This window comes from Anolis carolinensis, chromosome 2, assembly GCF_035594765.1.
Source record: "Anolis carolinensis isolate JA03-04 chromosome 2, rAnoCar3.1.pri, whole genome shotgun sequence".
NCBI classification, from domain to species: Eukaryota; Metazoa; Chordata; class Lepidosauria; order Squamata; family Dactyloidae; genus Anolis; species Anolis carolinensis.
The window spans coordinates 144154058-144167734 of NC_085842.1; the positions used below are offsets into that span (position 1 = coordinate 144154058).

General features: G+C 44.3%; 1 protein-coding gene across 2 annotated transcripts in view; it reads right to left on the bottom strand.

Annotated features, from left to right (window-relative positions):
• Positions 1-12810, bottom strand: part of ndel1 (nudE neurodevelopment protein 1 like 1) — a 43035-nt gene extending 30225 nt beyond the window's left edge. For both annotated transcript variants that reach the window (XM_008104268.3, XM_003217068.4), the window contains exon 1: positions 12655-12810. The gene's annotated coding sequence lies outside the window, so the exon portion shown is untranslated. The remainder of the gene's footprint in view (positions 1-12654) is intronic.
• Positions 12811-13677: the final 867 nt, after the last annotated feature.

Consider the following 13677-nt stretch of genomic DNA (forward strand, 5'->3'; position numbering starts at 1 on the left):
AAAAATAAAGAATGCAAAATACAATTTTTAAAATTAAAATATATAACGGGGAGGGAGGAAAGGGAAGCCCTTCACAGCTGGGGTCACCAGCCTCAGCATGTTCCAGCCCTTGGTGGTGGTGGCTCCAAGTGCTGATTCCCCACTGAATCCTTGGTAGGCAAGGACCCACACCCTCTAGAAAGGGACTGTGGGCAGCCCTGGGCTACTGCCCCCCATGGGGCCTAGAGGACTACTTCCTCACCGGTGCTGCCTCTGCACCCCTGGAGCCCCAGCCCTCACTCTATGGGACTCCCCGCTGCTGACACCACCAAGTTACTCTTTGTGGTGCCACAGCCCCTGCCCTCCTGGGCCTGCCCCATGCCCTCTTCCACTGCCACAACCAATGGGCCCTTCTTCACCGCCCTGCTTCCGCGAGCAATACTCTGGTGGCACATGCTCGGCTGCTTCAGCAGAAGACGCTTCCGGCAATGGGCGCTTTGGCGGTGGGGGAGTGTCCCCCTTCCCCACTGCTGTGCACTTGGAGGGAGGAGGAGGAGGAGGAGGGAAGCAAGGAGCACGACTGTGCTTCGCAGAGCCCTAATGGCTCCGCAGAGCACACTCTGAGAACTGCTGCTCTAATTTGTGTTTTCAGATCATGCATTACAGTAGAGTCTCGCTTATTTGTCATAAACTGGCGGGCAGAATGACTGATAAGTGAAACTGACGGATAACAGGGTGGGTGCTCGCTTGCCCACTCTCCCTCCCTCTCTCACTTACCAGGGCAGGTCCCAGCAACGGCGACGGCAGCACCGGGACCTGGCAGTTGAGTAAATGAGCGAGGGAGTGAGGGAGGGCTTTTGTCCCCTTCCTTTGCTCACCAGCCCTCCGTCCCTCAGCTCCTTCACCACACTGGGTCCCGGAAGCACGGGGCCTGGCCTGGCGAAGGAGCGAGTGAGCAGGCAAGGGAGGGCCTTTGCTGCCCTCCTTCACTCGCCCGCTCTCCGTCCATCAGCTCCTTCGGCACGCCAAGTCCCAGCAGCACGGGGCCCGGCCTAGTGAAGGAGCAAGTGAGGGAGAGTGGGCCTTTGCTGCCCTCCTTCACTCGCCCGCTCTCCGTCCATCAGCTCCTTCGGCACGCCAAGTCCCAGCAGCACGGGGCCCGGCCTAGTGAAGGAGCAAGTGAGGGAGAGTGGGCCTTTGCCGCCCTCCTTCACTCGCCCACCCTCTGTCCCTCAGCTCCTTCACCATGCCGGCTCCCAGCAGCACCGGGGCCCAGCCTGGCAAAGGATTGAATGAGCGAGCAAGCATTGAGCGAGCGAGCGTGCGAACAAGTGAGGGCCTTTGCCGCCCTCCTTCGCTTGCCTGCCCTCTGTCCCTCAGCTCCTTCGCCACGCTGGGTCCCGGCAGCACTGGGGCCTGGCCTGTTGAAGGAGCGAGTGAGCGAGCGAGGGAGGGCCTTTGCTGCCCTCCTTCACTCGCCTGCCCTCCGTCCCTCGCTCACTCACCCAGCTGAGTTCTGGCAGCACCAGGACCCAGCAGGGTGAGTGAGTGAGTGAGAGAGCGAGCGGGGGAGGACATCTGCCTTGGATAATGCAGAGTGTTGGATAAGCGGAACTCGGATAAGTGGGACTCTACTGTATTACTAAATATTGTCAGAAATATTAAAAATTAACTGGGTATTTTTAATTACAAAAGTGTGAATCAGACACTGAAAGAGTTAGTAGGCTGAAGCCTGTTAGAGTTAGTGGCCCAAAGCTAGTGCCGCCCTGAGAAGAGTGAGTAGGCAGAAGCCTGTTAGTGTTAGTTTGCCTCGGTGAAGGAACTCTTCAGACAGTGTGAGGAGGCTTCTCTGTGAGAAAGGACTCACAATATGAAGAAAGCCTGATATGAGGGGGCCTGGTGTGAGAGAAGCCTCATGTTTAAAGCTCCAGTGTGTGAAGGCAGCTGCATGCAAAGCAACTATGTATTTGTTTGTGTTATAGAAACTCGTTATTGTAAATAGTGTGACTATATTATTTTAATACAAAGAAAAGCCTCCTATGGAAAATATAACATTGTGTTTTTGTTTTTTTGTCACTTTGGGCTATTGGTGCTGGGTCACCCTACGGATGATAAGTTGCTCTGCTGTACATTTATGAGGAGGCTCTTTTGTTGTTAAGCCCACTTGCCCAACAATTATTACTATTATTAACAGATCTAGATAGACTTAGCGTCAGTATCAGGAAACATGAATGTTTTGCTCAAAAATTAAAATTTTGATTTAAAGGTACAACTCCAGTTCCTAAGACAATACAAGGAGGAAGACACAATAAATCTCATAGATCACTTCTTCTTTCCCTTGTTGTTCGTTTATCTTAAAAATAGCATTGTCCATGGGACAAAAGAAGAAAATATATGTCTGATTAAGAGGTGGTACATCCAATGAACAGTATGTGGAATTTAGAACTGGCAAACCAGGATTCAAATTATGTTACATTCAATTTAATTATCAAACCTTTTGCAACAGCCCCCAACCTACCTTCAGTATACAATATAATGAGGATAAATAAAACACGTAAAGACAACCTGCACAGTTGTGTTTATAATATTAAAATATCAACAGGAAGCACCAAGAAAATAAGGACTTGGGAAAGACTCTTGATGCATTCAACAATTTAAAAGGGATCAAATAATGTTATTTCCTGAAGCGTCGCCAACCAAAATAGGTAATATTCATTATTATCTCCTGCTTTTTATCCAGAAAGAATTAATTAAAAATTCATATTGTCAATCATAAACAGAAAGCGAACTTCAAATTGCCTCACACGCACTTTTACTTCCAGTTCTTAAACTCTAATCCAAGAATACTGGAGAACTGTTAACTGAATCAGGAATCTATATTTAGGAGTACATCTTAGTACAGAATTTAGCCTGTCATCAATTACAGGGTGCCATTTCTACCACCTTAGAGTAGTCTGTTTACAATAAACAACTTGCTGCTTTAAAGAAGATGGAACAGAATATAGCTCATGTTAGGAACGTCCTTCTGGAAAATATCAATTACAAAATTTTCCAGTACAGTATACACAAATACAGGCTCTCGCTTAAATCCATGTACAATAAGCTTTCTAATAAAGTTTTTTTTTAACTTATCCAAACCAGTAATGGAGTAAGTCAAAAGAACTACACACTTACACAACAATTTGTATAATATGAGTATGCGCCTTCAACTCACTTGTCAATTTATGGCAACCCATGAATACTCAAGAGATAGTTTTGTGATTTCCTTTCTTAAAATATAGCCCAGTGCACTGAGGATTTGTTGATGTGCCTTCCAAATACTAACCAGAGATTACCTTAGATCAGCTGAAACCTAGTGCCTTTAGGTCAAGGGTCTCCAAACTACATGTTTTTCATTGGGGTTTCTTAAAAGTATTCAAAGGTGATATCAGCAGTCTTTGGCAGAGAAGGTTCAAGAATAATGAATGAAATTATAACAATGAAAACCCAGAAGAGAAGAGAAGAGGAACATGAGACAATACAAGAAGACAAAAGAAGACATGACTACTAAGTTAAAAATTAGTTGACAATAACACTCATCTCTTTGTTATAGAGGACATGTGACGGCGCGAGTGGCGCCATCTATGTGTTGGAACTATAAGTTGCAAGATTTGAATTGTTGTATCATGCCTGATTTTGCCCTTACCCTGTAAATGTAGTTGGATTGGTTATTTATATCTGTCAATCAATGTTGTTTGTACCTGTTATATTGCTCACTCAGCAAAATTGTTTGGCTCCACCTCTTCCTGGAGTAGGACTGTGTTTCCTCCTTTTCATTCCATCAGCAAGTTCTCTATCGGATGGACGTGAAAGAGAGGCTTGGCTCAAAAAGCCCTTCAAAAGTTACCTCTCAGCACCAATTCTGAGGTTCTTACCCTTGGGACTCACACTTCATGTTCAGGGCCAACCTGAACAACGTTGAGGAGTCTCAAGCGCCTTCACATCAGTCCTTTGGCAACAGAGGAAGACTCTTGTCTTCAGATATAGGTCATTGGACTGAGGCTGAGTTTGCTCCGGCATTCACAGCCAGAGAAAGAGGGATCTGGACAAGCTTCATGGACTTAAACAATCAAAGACTGTAATATATATTTTCTTTTACCCCCTTTGTGAACAATAAACCCAGTTTTTGAGTTATCTACAGTGTTTTGGTCCTTGGGAGTTCCAGTTTCCCTAAAGGAGGGCAAGAAGCAATCCCCTGGGGAAAGATGTCAGTCCATGCCTCTTTCACTAAGAGTACAGTCCCAGGACATGTGGAACTTTTAATACTTTAAGTAATGTTTGTAAGTGTGATAGAGATGAAAAATAGATGTAATAATTACAACTCTGTACAATGCCTATTTCCCTATCCTCTCAACTCCTCCCCCTCCTCTACGACATATTAGATATTGCTAAAGATTTAAATTACTAACAATTCTCCATTATCCCCATCATCCTCTTTATAGATTTTTTTCTTTTTCTTTTGCACATTACTTTTTCATTTTCCTTCTTTGAGTGTGAAAAAAAAAACTAAGGCCTGCAGGTCAGATACAATCCTCAAAGGTCATTTATCCACCCCCCACCCTAAACTTTAGATTTAGTGTCTCTCTAAGTTTGAAACGATTTGAAGGCAATGTAAGCTGTTGCTTCCTTCTTGGAAAATCAAATGACATCTATATATATAAAAATGTAATGTGGGTTTTCCCATGGAATAAACAATAAAACCAATAAACCAAATCATACCAAATTTACCCACAAAAGACATAGCCATCCTATCTATGTATTTCAATAAAAAACCTAGAAAAATAAAGTCCAAATTACAGAGGATGAAAGAGCCATTCTCCCCCTGGCTGCCAGTTAGAAGGGTAGGCACCACACCCTTTAGGCCTCACCTACTTAGTGTCCTAGCAACTGTCTCAGACACAATGGCTGAGGGTTCACTTAGGCCTCTTCCACATTACCTACAAAATACAGATTATCTGATTTGAAAAGGATTATATAGCAGTGTAGACTCAAGGCTCTTCCACACAGCTATATAACCCAGAATGCCAAGGCACGTAATCCACAGTATCTGCTTTGAACTGGATTATCTTGTGTCCAAACTGCCATATAATCCAGTTCAGTGTGGATTTTATACAGCTGTGTAGAAGGAGCCTCTTATAATCCAGTTCAAAGTAAATGATATAACATTATAAATATAATATATAAAAATTACTGTGGTATAACTAAACAGAACAATGTCATCTCTAAAATCAGGACAGTAAATAAAGAGCAACACTCGGAAAACAAGGGAATTCCAGACAGGAAACAACCAGGGCCAGCTAGCACCTCCCAACAAAGAATTCCCCCAGGCAGGAAGCTGAGGAGTGAGAAAAGTAGTGTGTATTATCAGAGTCATTACTATTTCTATTATATTATTATTATTATTACTATTATTATTGTGTTGCTGTGAACCATGAAAATGAACACAATCTGGTTCCAAGTATTAAAAAACTCTAAAATCAGGACAGTAAATAAAAAACAACACTCTGAAAACAGGAAAATTCCAGACATGAAACAATCAGGACCAGCTAACACCTCTCAACAAAAGATTCCCCCAGAGAGGAAGCAGCCAGGCTTTGAAGCTGAAAGGCCATTACATGCTAATCATTCTGTCTAATTGCAGCATTCATACTTGCCTCCAACAGACAAAAAAAGGAACAACTAGAAATATTGTATATTCACAAGCTTTAGGAAATAACATCTACTAACTGCCACCAATTCCTTGAAACTATTATTTACCATACCACCACACTTCGCCACAGCAACACGTGGCTGGGCACAGCTAGTATAATATAATTATGCCCAGTGAATAAATTTTGTAGCTAACTTGTTTTTCCAATTATATTTTTATTTATTTCATTTTTCAGTCTACATGCATTTCAATAATGATGCAAGCGTGTCCTCAGAGCTATTGTGTCTCATTCTCCCTTGGGCAAGCATTAAGTGTGAGTCAGCCATTTCCTCCTCTTTGCTCTAATGCCAATCAGCAAATCTCCTGGAAAGAACTGACATTATAAAGCCTTGTACAGTAAAACCTCGGTTAACCGAGCCCTTGTTAACTGATCTGCTGGATTATCTGAGGAGCCGCCGCCCCCCCCCCCATCCAAAAAGAGCCCTCACCCCTTGGAAGGAGCCCACAAGCACCGCTGCCTAGCAGCACTCGTGGGCTGCTTCCCAAGGGGTGAAGGCTCGGCCCAGGGAAGTAGGCCACGAGCGCTGCTAGGCAGCGATCGCGGGCCGCTTTCTCTGGCCTCTCCCTCTCCTCTCGCAAGAAGGAGCTCCTTCGCCCAAGAGGAAGAAGAGGCGGGGCGTTTCCCTCTCCTTCTCACGAGAGGAGACGGAGAGGCAGGAGGAAGCTGCCTGTGATTGAGGCCTGCTTCCCTGGGTCCAAGCGCCGAGCAGAGGGAGAAAACTTCTCACTTCACTCAGCACTTGGGCCTTTAGGGAAGTGCGAGGCATGTTGCTAAGCAGCAGCATGCCTCGTCTTCCCTGGGTCCAAGTGCCAGGCCAAGGGAGAAAACCTCTCCCTCCGCTTGGCGCTTGGGCCTTTAGGGAAGTGCGAGGCATGTCGCTAAGCAGCAGCATGCCTCGCGCTCCCCTGGGTCCAAGCACCGGGCAAAGGGAGAAAACTTCTCCCTTCGCTCGGCGGTTGGGCCTAACAATCGGGTTATCCGATTAATCCGGATAACCGAGTTTCGATCCGCCCGTTTAAATCAGATAACCGGGGTTCTACTGTACTTTTTAAAAAAGTGTATCCTAACTAGACACTAAGTGCAAAATTCAATTAAATATGCCTTTCTTCAACTTTAAAAAAAAAAAATAAGGAGCACCAAGCCAGGATAAACCCACCTAAGCCACCTGTGATAGAAAAAAGGGAGGGCCTAAATAAAGTAAAAGGTAGGAAAAAATGTTTAATTCATATTTTCTCTCAAATACTGCTTTCCCAGCCCTCAGAGAATAAGATAAATGTTCACATTTTTGTTTTTGTTTTCTAAATTCTTTCACCAGGAAGAGAAATTTAGAGATAGGAATTGTATTACTCCTACTACAGAAATGTTACACATAAGTGCATTCCGTGTGTCTTTTGGCCTTGAGGTACCTTTGCACTAGCTTAACAACCAACAGCTATTTAGTGTTAAGGTCAACGCAAAGTTAAAAAAAGTAAAGCTTTATTTATATACCGCCCTGTCTCCCCAAAGGGACTCAGGGCAGTTTGCAAGCATAAACACAGCAACATACATTACATAAATAGCACAACACACCTTATTAAAACGAAATTAAAAACCTATACAACTAGTAAAAAAGTGAAGACCATAAGAAACCATCACAACAACCAGAAGGAACAATAATATATAATCAGATGGATTGACATAGTCCGTTATTAGGGATAGATGAACCTTGTACAGCATGTTTCAGGGCCAGGGATCGGCGGTACACCAGAGAAAATTATTCAAAGACCCGCCAAAACCACCAGGTTTTCAACTCCTTGCGAAAGGAGGACAGAGTAGGGGCTTGCCTAATCTCCTCTGTCAGAATATTCCAGAGCCAGGGGGCCACTACTGAGAAGGCCCACTCTCTCGTCCCCACCAGTCGCACTTGGGACCAAGAGGAGGGCCTCCCCGGACGATCTCACCTTGAATGGGCCCGGCAATTTATCGGCAGCCAGTAGAGCTGCTTTAATAGGGGCATTGTATGCTCCCTATAACCAGCTCTGGTTAGGAGCCTGGGTGCCGACCTTTGAACAAGTTGGAGATTTGAACAAGTTCAAGATTTAAAACCAACACTTTCTGCCATACTGCAAACAGAAATACTTGAATCCACACTCTCCAGAAAGAACAATCTTCCATATTAAACAAATAGAGCTTGTGCCCCAAAAACATTTGATAGCAAAAGGCTGCAATATGACAATGATTAACTATGGTACCAGATTAACTGTTACAGCTCTCTTTAAAACTATGGAAAAGATATCCGATATTATGCTATATTATGCTATATATTATCTGTTTGCTCATGCAGTAACACTCAGACCTATTTTTCCCATAATATCTGCAAGAGCTGTCAACCTCTGCATAGGATCCAATGACTGGGCTATCTTGTCCCTGAACAGCTGAGCATTTGACCTCAGACCTTCTCTTAGCTTTTAAAGTCTGGGAAATATCAAAGGAATTAGGAAGAAACACATCAGAGTCCTTCAGCATTTCAACTTCAAGAGCCAATAGTTTACATTATCAGAGATAATTACAAGTTTTATACCACAAGCTGTGAATACATAGGAAAAACATTTACACTTCTGTACATCTCAGCCAAAATCTTTGATTTCCAATCCATCTTAAACCAAATAAGTGAATTCTCAATGAAGTTTACTTTCCTAAATATGATTTCTTCATCTATCAAATACTGAACAAATTGACTGTCTTACTGAATGAAGCAAACCTGGATTGCACCAGAAATATATCTACTAATCAGCCAAGTAACAATTGAATATATTGAGTAATTAAAGATACAACCAGAGAAATACTCACAAGGCACAGTACAGTGGAAAGAGTAGCAGCTACAGATTTTATTCATAAATATTCCTACCAATTCATCTCCCAAAGCAGTGTTCTTTGGGTGAACATCAGTTCAACAGTTTGTGTTCATTTAGGCTGTATTTTTGTTTTGGGGCTTGTGTATCACAAATACTTCCAGTAAGTTGACATCTGTACTGCACAACATGTGGTATCTGTTTGCATAACTGCCACTTTCTTCACTCAGCCATAGGAAAATATTTCCAGTGACTCATGGGAACTCAGTACTCCAACATCATCAGTATATTTGTGTATCTTAGCAACTGTTTGACAGCTGAACACCTTGGCTTTTCCTTTACTCAAGTTTAACAGGCTAGTAATTAAGACCCCTTCTACACTGCCATGTAATCTAGATTATAAAAGTAGATAATTTGGATTTTATATGGCAATGCAGAAGGGGCCTATGAGGATTGATTCTACAGCAAAATATCAAACTGGTAAAGAATTCTTGTAAGCTGATGATGATCCAATGTATATGATGCTTTAAAAACAAACAAGACAGACCCTTTTCAAAGGAGACTGGAATCTGAAATGTGACACAGGAGAACGCTACAAAGAAAGATGCAAGTAAAACTGACAAAGGAAGAATATGACAGATATATGTAAATATGTGACAGAAGCAATCATATTTGTAACAGTTTGTGAGAGTGCATCAAATTCTAAGAGCAAAGACTGGTTCAGGTGAGGAAAACTGAAACCCTCAACCTACCCACACTCTTTTACTGCGTGATTTCTCCCCCAACTCTCTTAGGCTCCAATAATAGCAGTCAGAGTGGAATGCAAACAGTGAAGAGATTCGACAACACAGTGAAGAGATAATTCAACTCACCTTCCCTACATTTCCTGCTGATCTAAAAATCATGAAGACACAATTTATACATATCAAATATAAAAACAAATAAAATCAAGCCAATTTTTATCTTTGTGACTTGAACCAAGAGTGAGGGCATGAAACAATATATTTAATAGTGCACCACAGCACAATTCACAAAAAGTGAATATTCATAACCCCTTTATAGTTGTGGCTAGCACTTTAACCTGATTTATAAAAATATTTGTGTGTGTGGGAGAGAATGGCAAATTATAGGTTCCAATAAGAAGGAATTCAAACTGCCCAGGATTTTACACAGCAGATATAGGAAGAAGATCCTTATTCACACAACACATATTTAAACTCTAGAATTCACAAACAAGACCACCCAATAGTTATCAGTTATTATATTAAATACCTCCAATATTAGAAGTTGTATATTTGTATGCCGATCATAGATAAACACAAGTGTGAGGGATTGCTAATGCTCTCATGTCCTCCTTGTGAGATTTCGATAAGGATTTGTTTAGCCAACATGGGAATGGACAGGTCAGATAGGCCTTTGGTCTGTGTCAGCAGTTGCCAACCTGTGGTCCGTGGACCACCAGTAGTCATCAAGAACTAAAATATAGTCCATTGCCTCACCATTACTACACGGTTGCAACGAGAGCGACTGGTCTCGTGTAATCCTCTTATAGTGCTGAGGCAACAGGGATGTCAGGAGGGGAGAGGCTGACTACTCACGAAAGGTGCAACAACAAGCCTCCTGACTGCTGCTTTTCCACCTCCTCCTCTCCCCCCCGGTGTCAGGAAGCGGGGGCACCTTGGTGTCTTCATTTTTAAGCCTGTTCCTAGGATTATTTGGGGTGCCGATTCAGAAAACTGGATAGACCACATCAGTTCTAGATTATTAAACATGGTTTTCTGTAGGCGAGTAGATGGAGACTATTGGATGGCATATGTTGCATATCAGAAATTAGAGCTGATGTGGTCTATCCAATACAAATTTCTAAATCTGCACCGCAAATAACCAAACTGAATCTAAAGTTGACCAAAAACTGATTTGTAACCCTTTTGGTACTGATGTTGGAAAGTGCTCCCTGGTCAAAGTGGTCCCTGGTCAAAAAAAGGTTGGGAACAACTGGTCTATGTATAACCCTCAAAAGATTTGGGGCTGGCTTGAACTGACAAATAAGTCTTCCTTTTGGAGTTGGAAAGCTTGGCTACTGACCAGAGCACCAAGATCTTTGTCATGACTTTACAATGAGGTAGGATGTTGCTAAACTACAAACATGTTATCTACAAAAATACTCTTCTTACAGAATGGGCATCCATCTGTCAGTTGTAACTGGCTTGGCATTACTTCAGCACCATCTACACCAGTAGTTCTCAACCTTTGGGTCCCCAGGTGTTTGGGCCTACATCTCCCTGCCAGTTTACTAGCTGTTAGGATTTCTGGGAGTTGAAGACCAAAGCATCTGGGAAACCACAGGTTGAGAATCACTGATCTACACTGACCATTTAATGAAGTTTCAAGCCAGATTTAAAGAAAGTTGGTTTAGCTGTGCAGCAGACAATTAAACAGGAAATCCTGGAACCAGTTTGAGGCCAGGATGGTGATGACATAAAACTTTCATATGCACCAGTGCTCTGTGGTTTATTTCATACACTTCTGTGTTTGGTAGCCAGCCTGATGCTAGCTTCAAGCTGCATTAAATGGTCAATGTAGGTGGGGTCTTAGTTCTAGTCCAGTGGTTTTCAACTTGGGGTCCCCAGATGTTTCTGGCCTTTGACTCTCAGAAATCCTAACAGCTAGTAAAATGGCTGAGATTTCTGGGAGTTGAAGGCCAAAAACATCTGAGGACCCACAGGTTCAGAACCACTGTTCTAGCCAATGATTCCCTAGCTCCTGTCTCTTAGGTGTTTCAAATCTCAGCTCCCTCCCAGAATTGCTAATCACTCGCCAAAACATCCACGCTGTTCGGAAATTGAAATACAAAACATCTGGAGGCCTAGTTTGTGAATGAGTGTTCAGGTCGAAACCATATACAGTAGAGTCTCACTTATCCAACGTTCTGGATTATCCAACACATTTTTGTAGTCAATGTTTTCAATATATCGTGATATTTTGGTGCTAAATTCGTAAATACAGTAATTACTACATAGCATTAATGTGCAATGAACTACTTTTTCTGTCAAATTTGTTGTATAACATGATGTTTTGGTGCTTAATTTGAAAAATCATAACCTATTTTGATGTTTAATAGGCTTTTTCTTAATCTCTCCTTATTATCCAACATATTCACTTATCCAACGTCCTGCCGACCCGTTTATGTTGGATATGTGAGACTCTACTGTAACTTTAACGTGAGTCAAACATTGCACAGGCATGGGCAAACTTGGGCCCTCCAGGTGTTTTGTAAACGGGGAGGGGGGAAGGAAAGGGCCCGAGGCTGTTAGGAATTGTGGGAGTTGAAGTCCAAAACACCTGGAGGGCCCAAGTTTGCACATGCCTGAGATAAAGACATAGGGGAGGGAGGTGCTGCCAGAGGCTCCCGGAGGCTCTTCAGATGCTTCTAGTAGGCCCGGCCCTACGAGGAAGGGCCAAAACACTGGCCCTGGGGCGGTGGTTGAGCTGTGGAGAGCGAAAGGTTAAAGAGAGGAAGGAGACGAGACAGTAGGGTGCCGCTTTGGACGCACAAAAGGGCGGTGCGTCGGCGTAAAAGACGGCCACGGCCGGCGAGAGCAAGAAGAGCCAGGCGCCAGAAACGCGCGAGGTGGGTCCGAAGCGTCACGAGGCCACGCGGGCCCCAGCACGAGTGGGTGAGCGAGCGGCCCTGAAAGAGGCGACGCCACGCGCGCACCCTCCCCCGCCCCCCCCCCCCCCCCCAGGGCAAGAGCGCCACGCCAACGGTCCCCGCGAGAGCAGGGCAGGACCCCCCTCCCGGCTCCCTCAGGGGACACACAACTCGGCCCCGCCACCGCCCTGCTCCGTGAGTGACAGCGCTTCGAGCCAATCGCGGCGAGCCGTGGCGCTGGATTCAACTAATAAGCGCCTACCAAGGGGCGGAATCTGCCCCGTTGTCAGTTTGCGGCCAATCGGGCAAGGAGAGAAACGGGAGCTTTTTAGGGAGGGAGGGGGGAAGGGGACACAGCCGGCTTCGACAACACCGAGCCTAGTGACGCTCCTAAAGCCTTCGCGCCTAGACTCCCTCCTAGGCCCCGCCAGGTGCGCCTTACCCGCTGTCTCTCTCGCGGAACGTGCTGCTCCTCCTGCTACTGCCGCCGCCACCGCATCCCTCACAGTCGCTGACACACTCCGAGCCCAGCCTCATCCGGGGCAGCTGTCGTCAGTGATACGTCACAGAGGGAGGCAAGGCCCGGCACTAGAAAAGCTCGACGCCCTAGAAGGGCGGGGTCGAAAGAAAGAGGCGGGATCATGCAGATGAGGCGCCGCTGGCGGGGACCCGCGTTGGCTCTCAGTAGACGGAGCTCCATCGAGACTGGGAAATACGGTTGCAGCACTTGAACTGCCATGGCTCAATGCTTTGCAGCCATGGGATTTGTAGGTTGCTATGAGTTTTCCGGGCTGTATGACCGTGTTTCAAAAGCATTCTCTCCTGACGTTTCGCCCACATCTATAGCAGGCATCCTCAGTGGTTGTGAGGTCTGTTGGAAACTAGGCCAGTAAGATTTATATCTCTGTGGAAAGTCCAGGGTGGGAGAAAGAACTCTTGTCTGATGCAAGTGTGAATGTTGTAGTTAATCATCTTCATTAGCATTGAAAAGCCTTGTAGCTTCAAAGCCTAGTTGATTCCTGCTGGGGGAATCCTTTGTTGGGAGGTGATTAGCAGGCCCTGATTGTTTCATGCCTAAAAATAATTTGTTTTCAGAACGTTGTTGTTTATTTACTGTCCTGATGTTAGAGTTTTTTAACACTGGTAGCCAGATTGTGTTCATTTTCAGGGTTTCTCCTTTGTGTTGAAATTGTCCACCTGCTTGAGGATTTCAATGGCTTTTCTGTGTAGCCTGACATGGCAATTGTTAAGAGTAGTCCAGCATTTGTGTTCTCAGTATGCTGTGTCCAGGTTGGTTCATTCAACAGAATGTGGACCATTTCAACAGAAAGGAGGAAACCATTAAAATGAACAAAATCTGGCTACCAGTATTTTTAAAAAAATCTGAAATCAAGTCAGTTAATAAAGAGCAACACTCAGAAAACGGGAATTCCGGACATGAAACAATCAGGGCCATCTAATCACC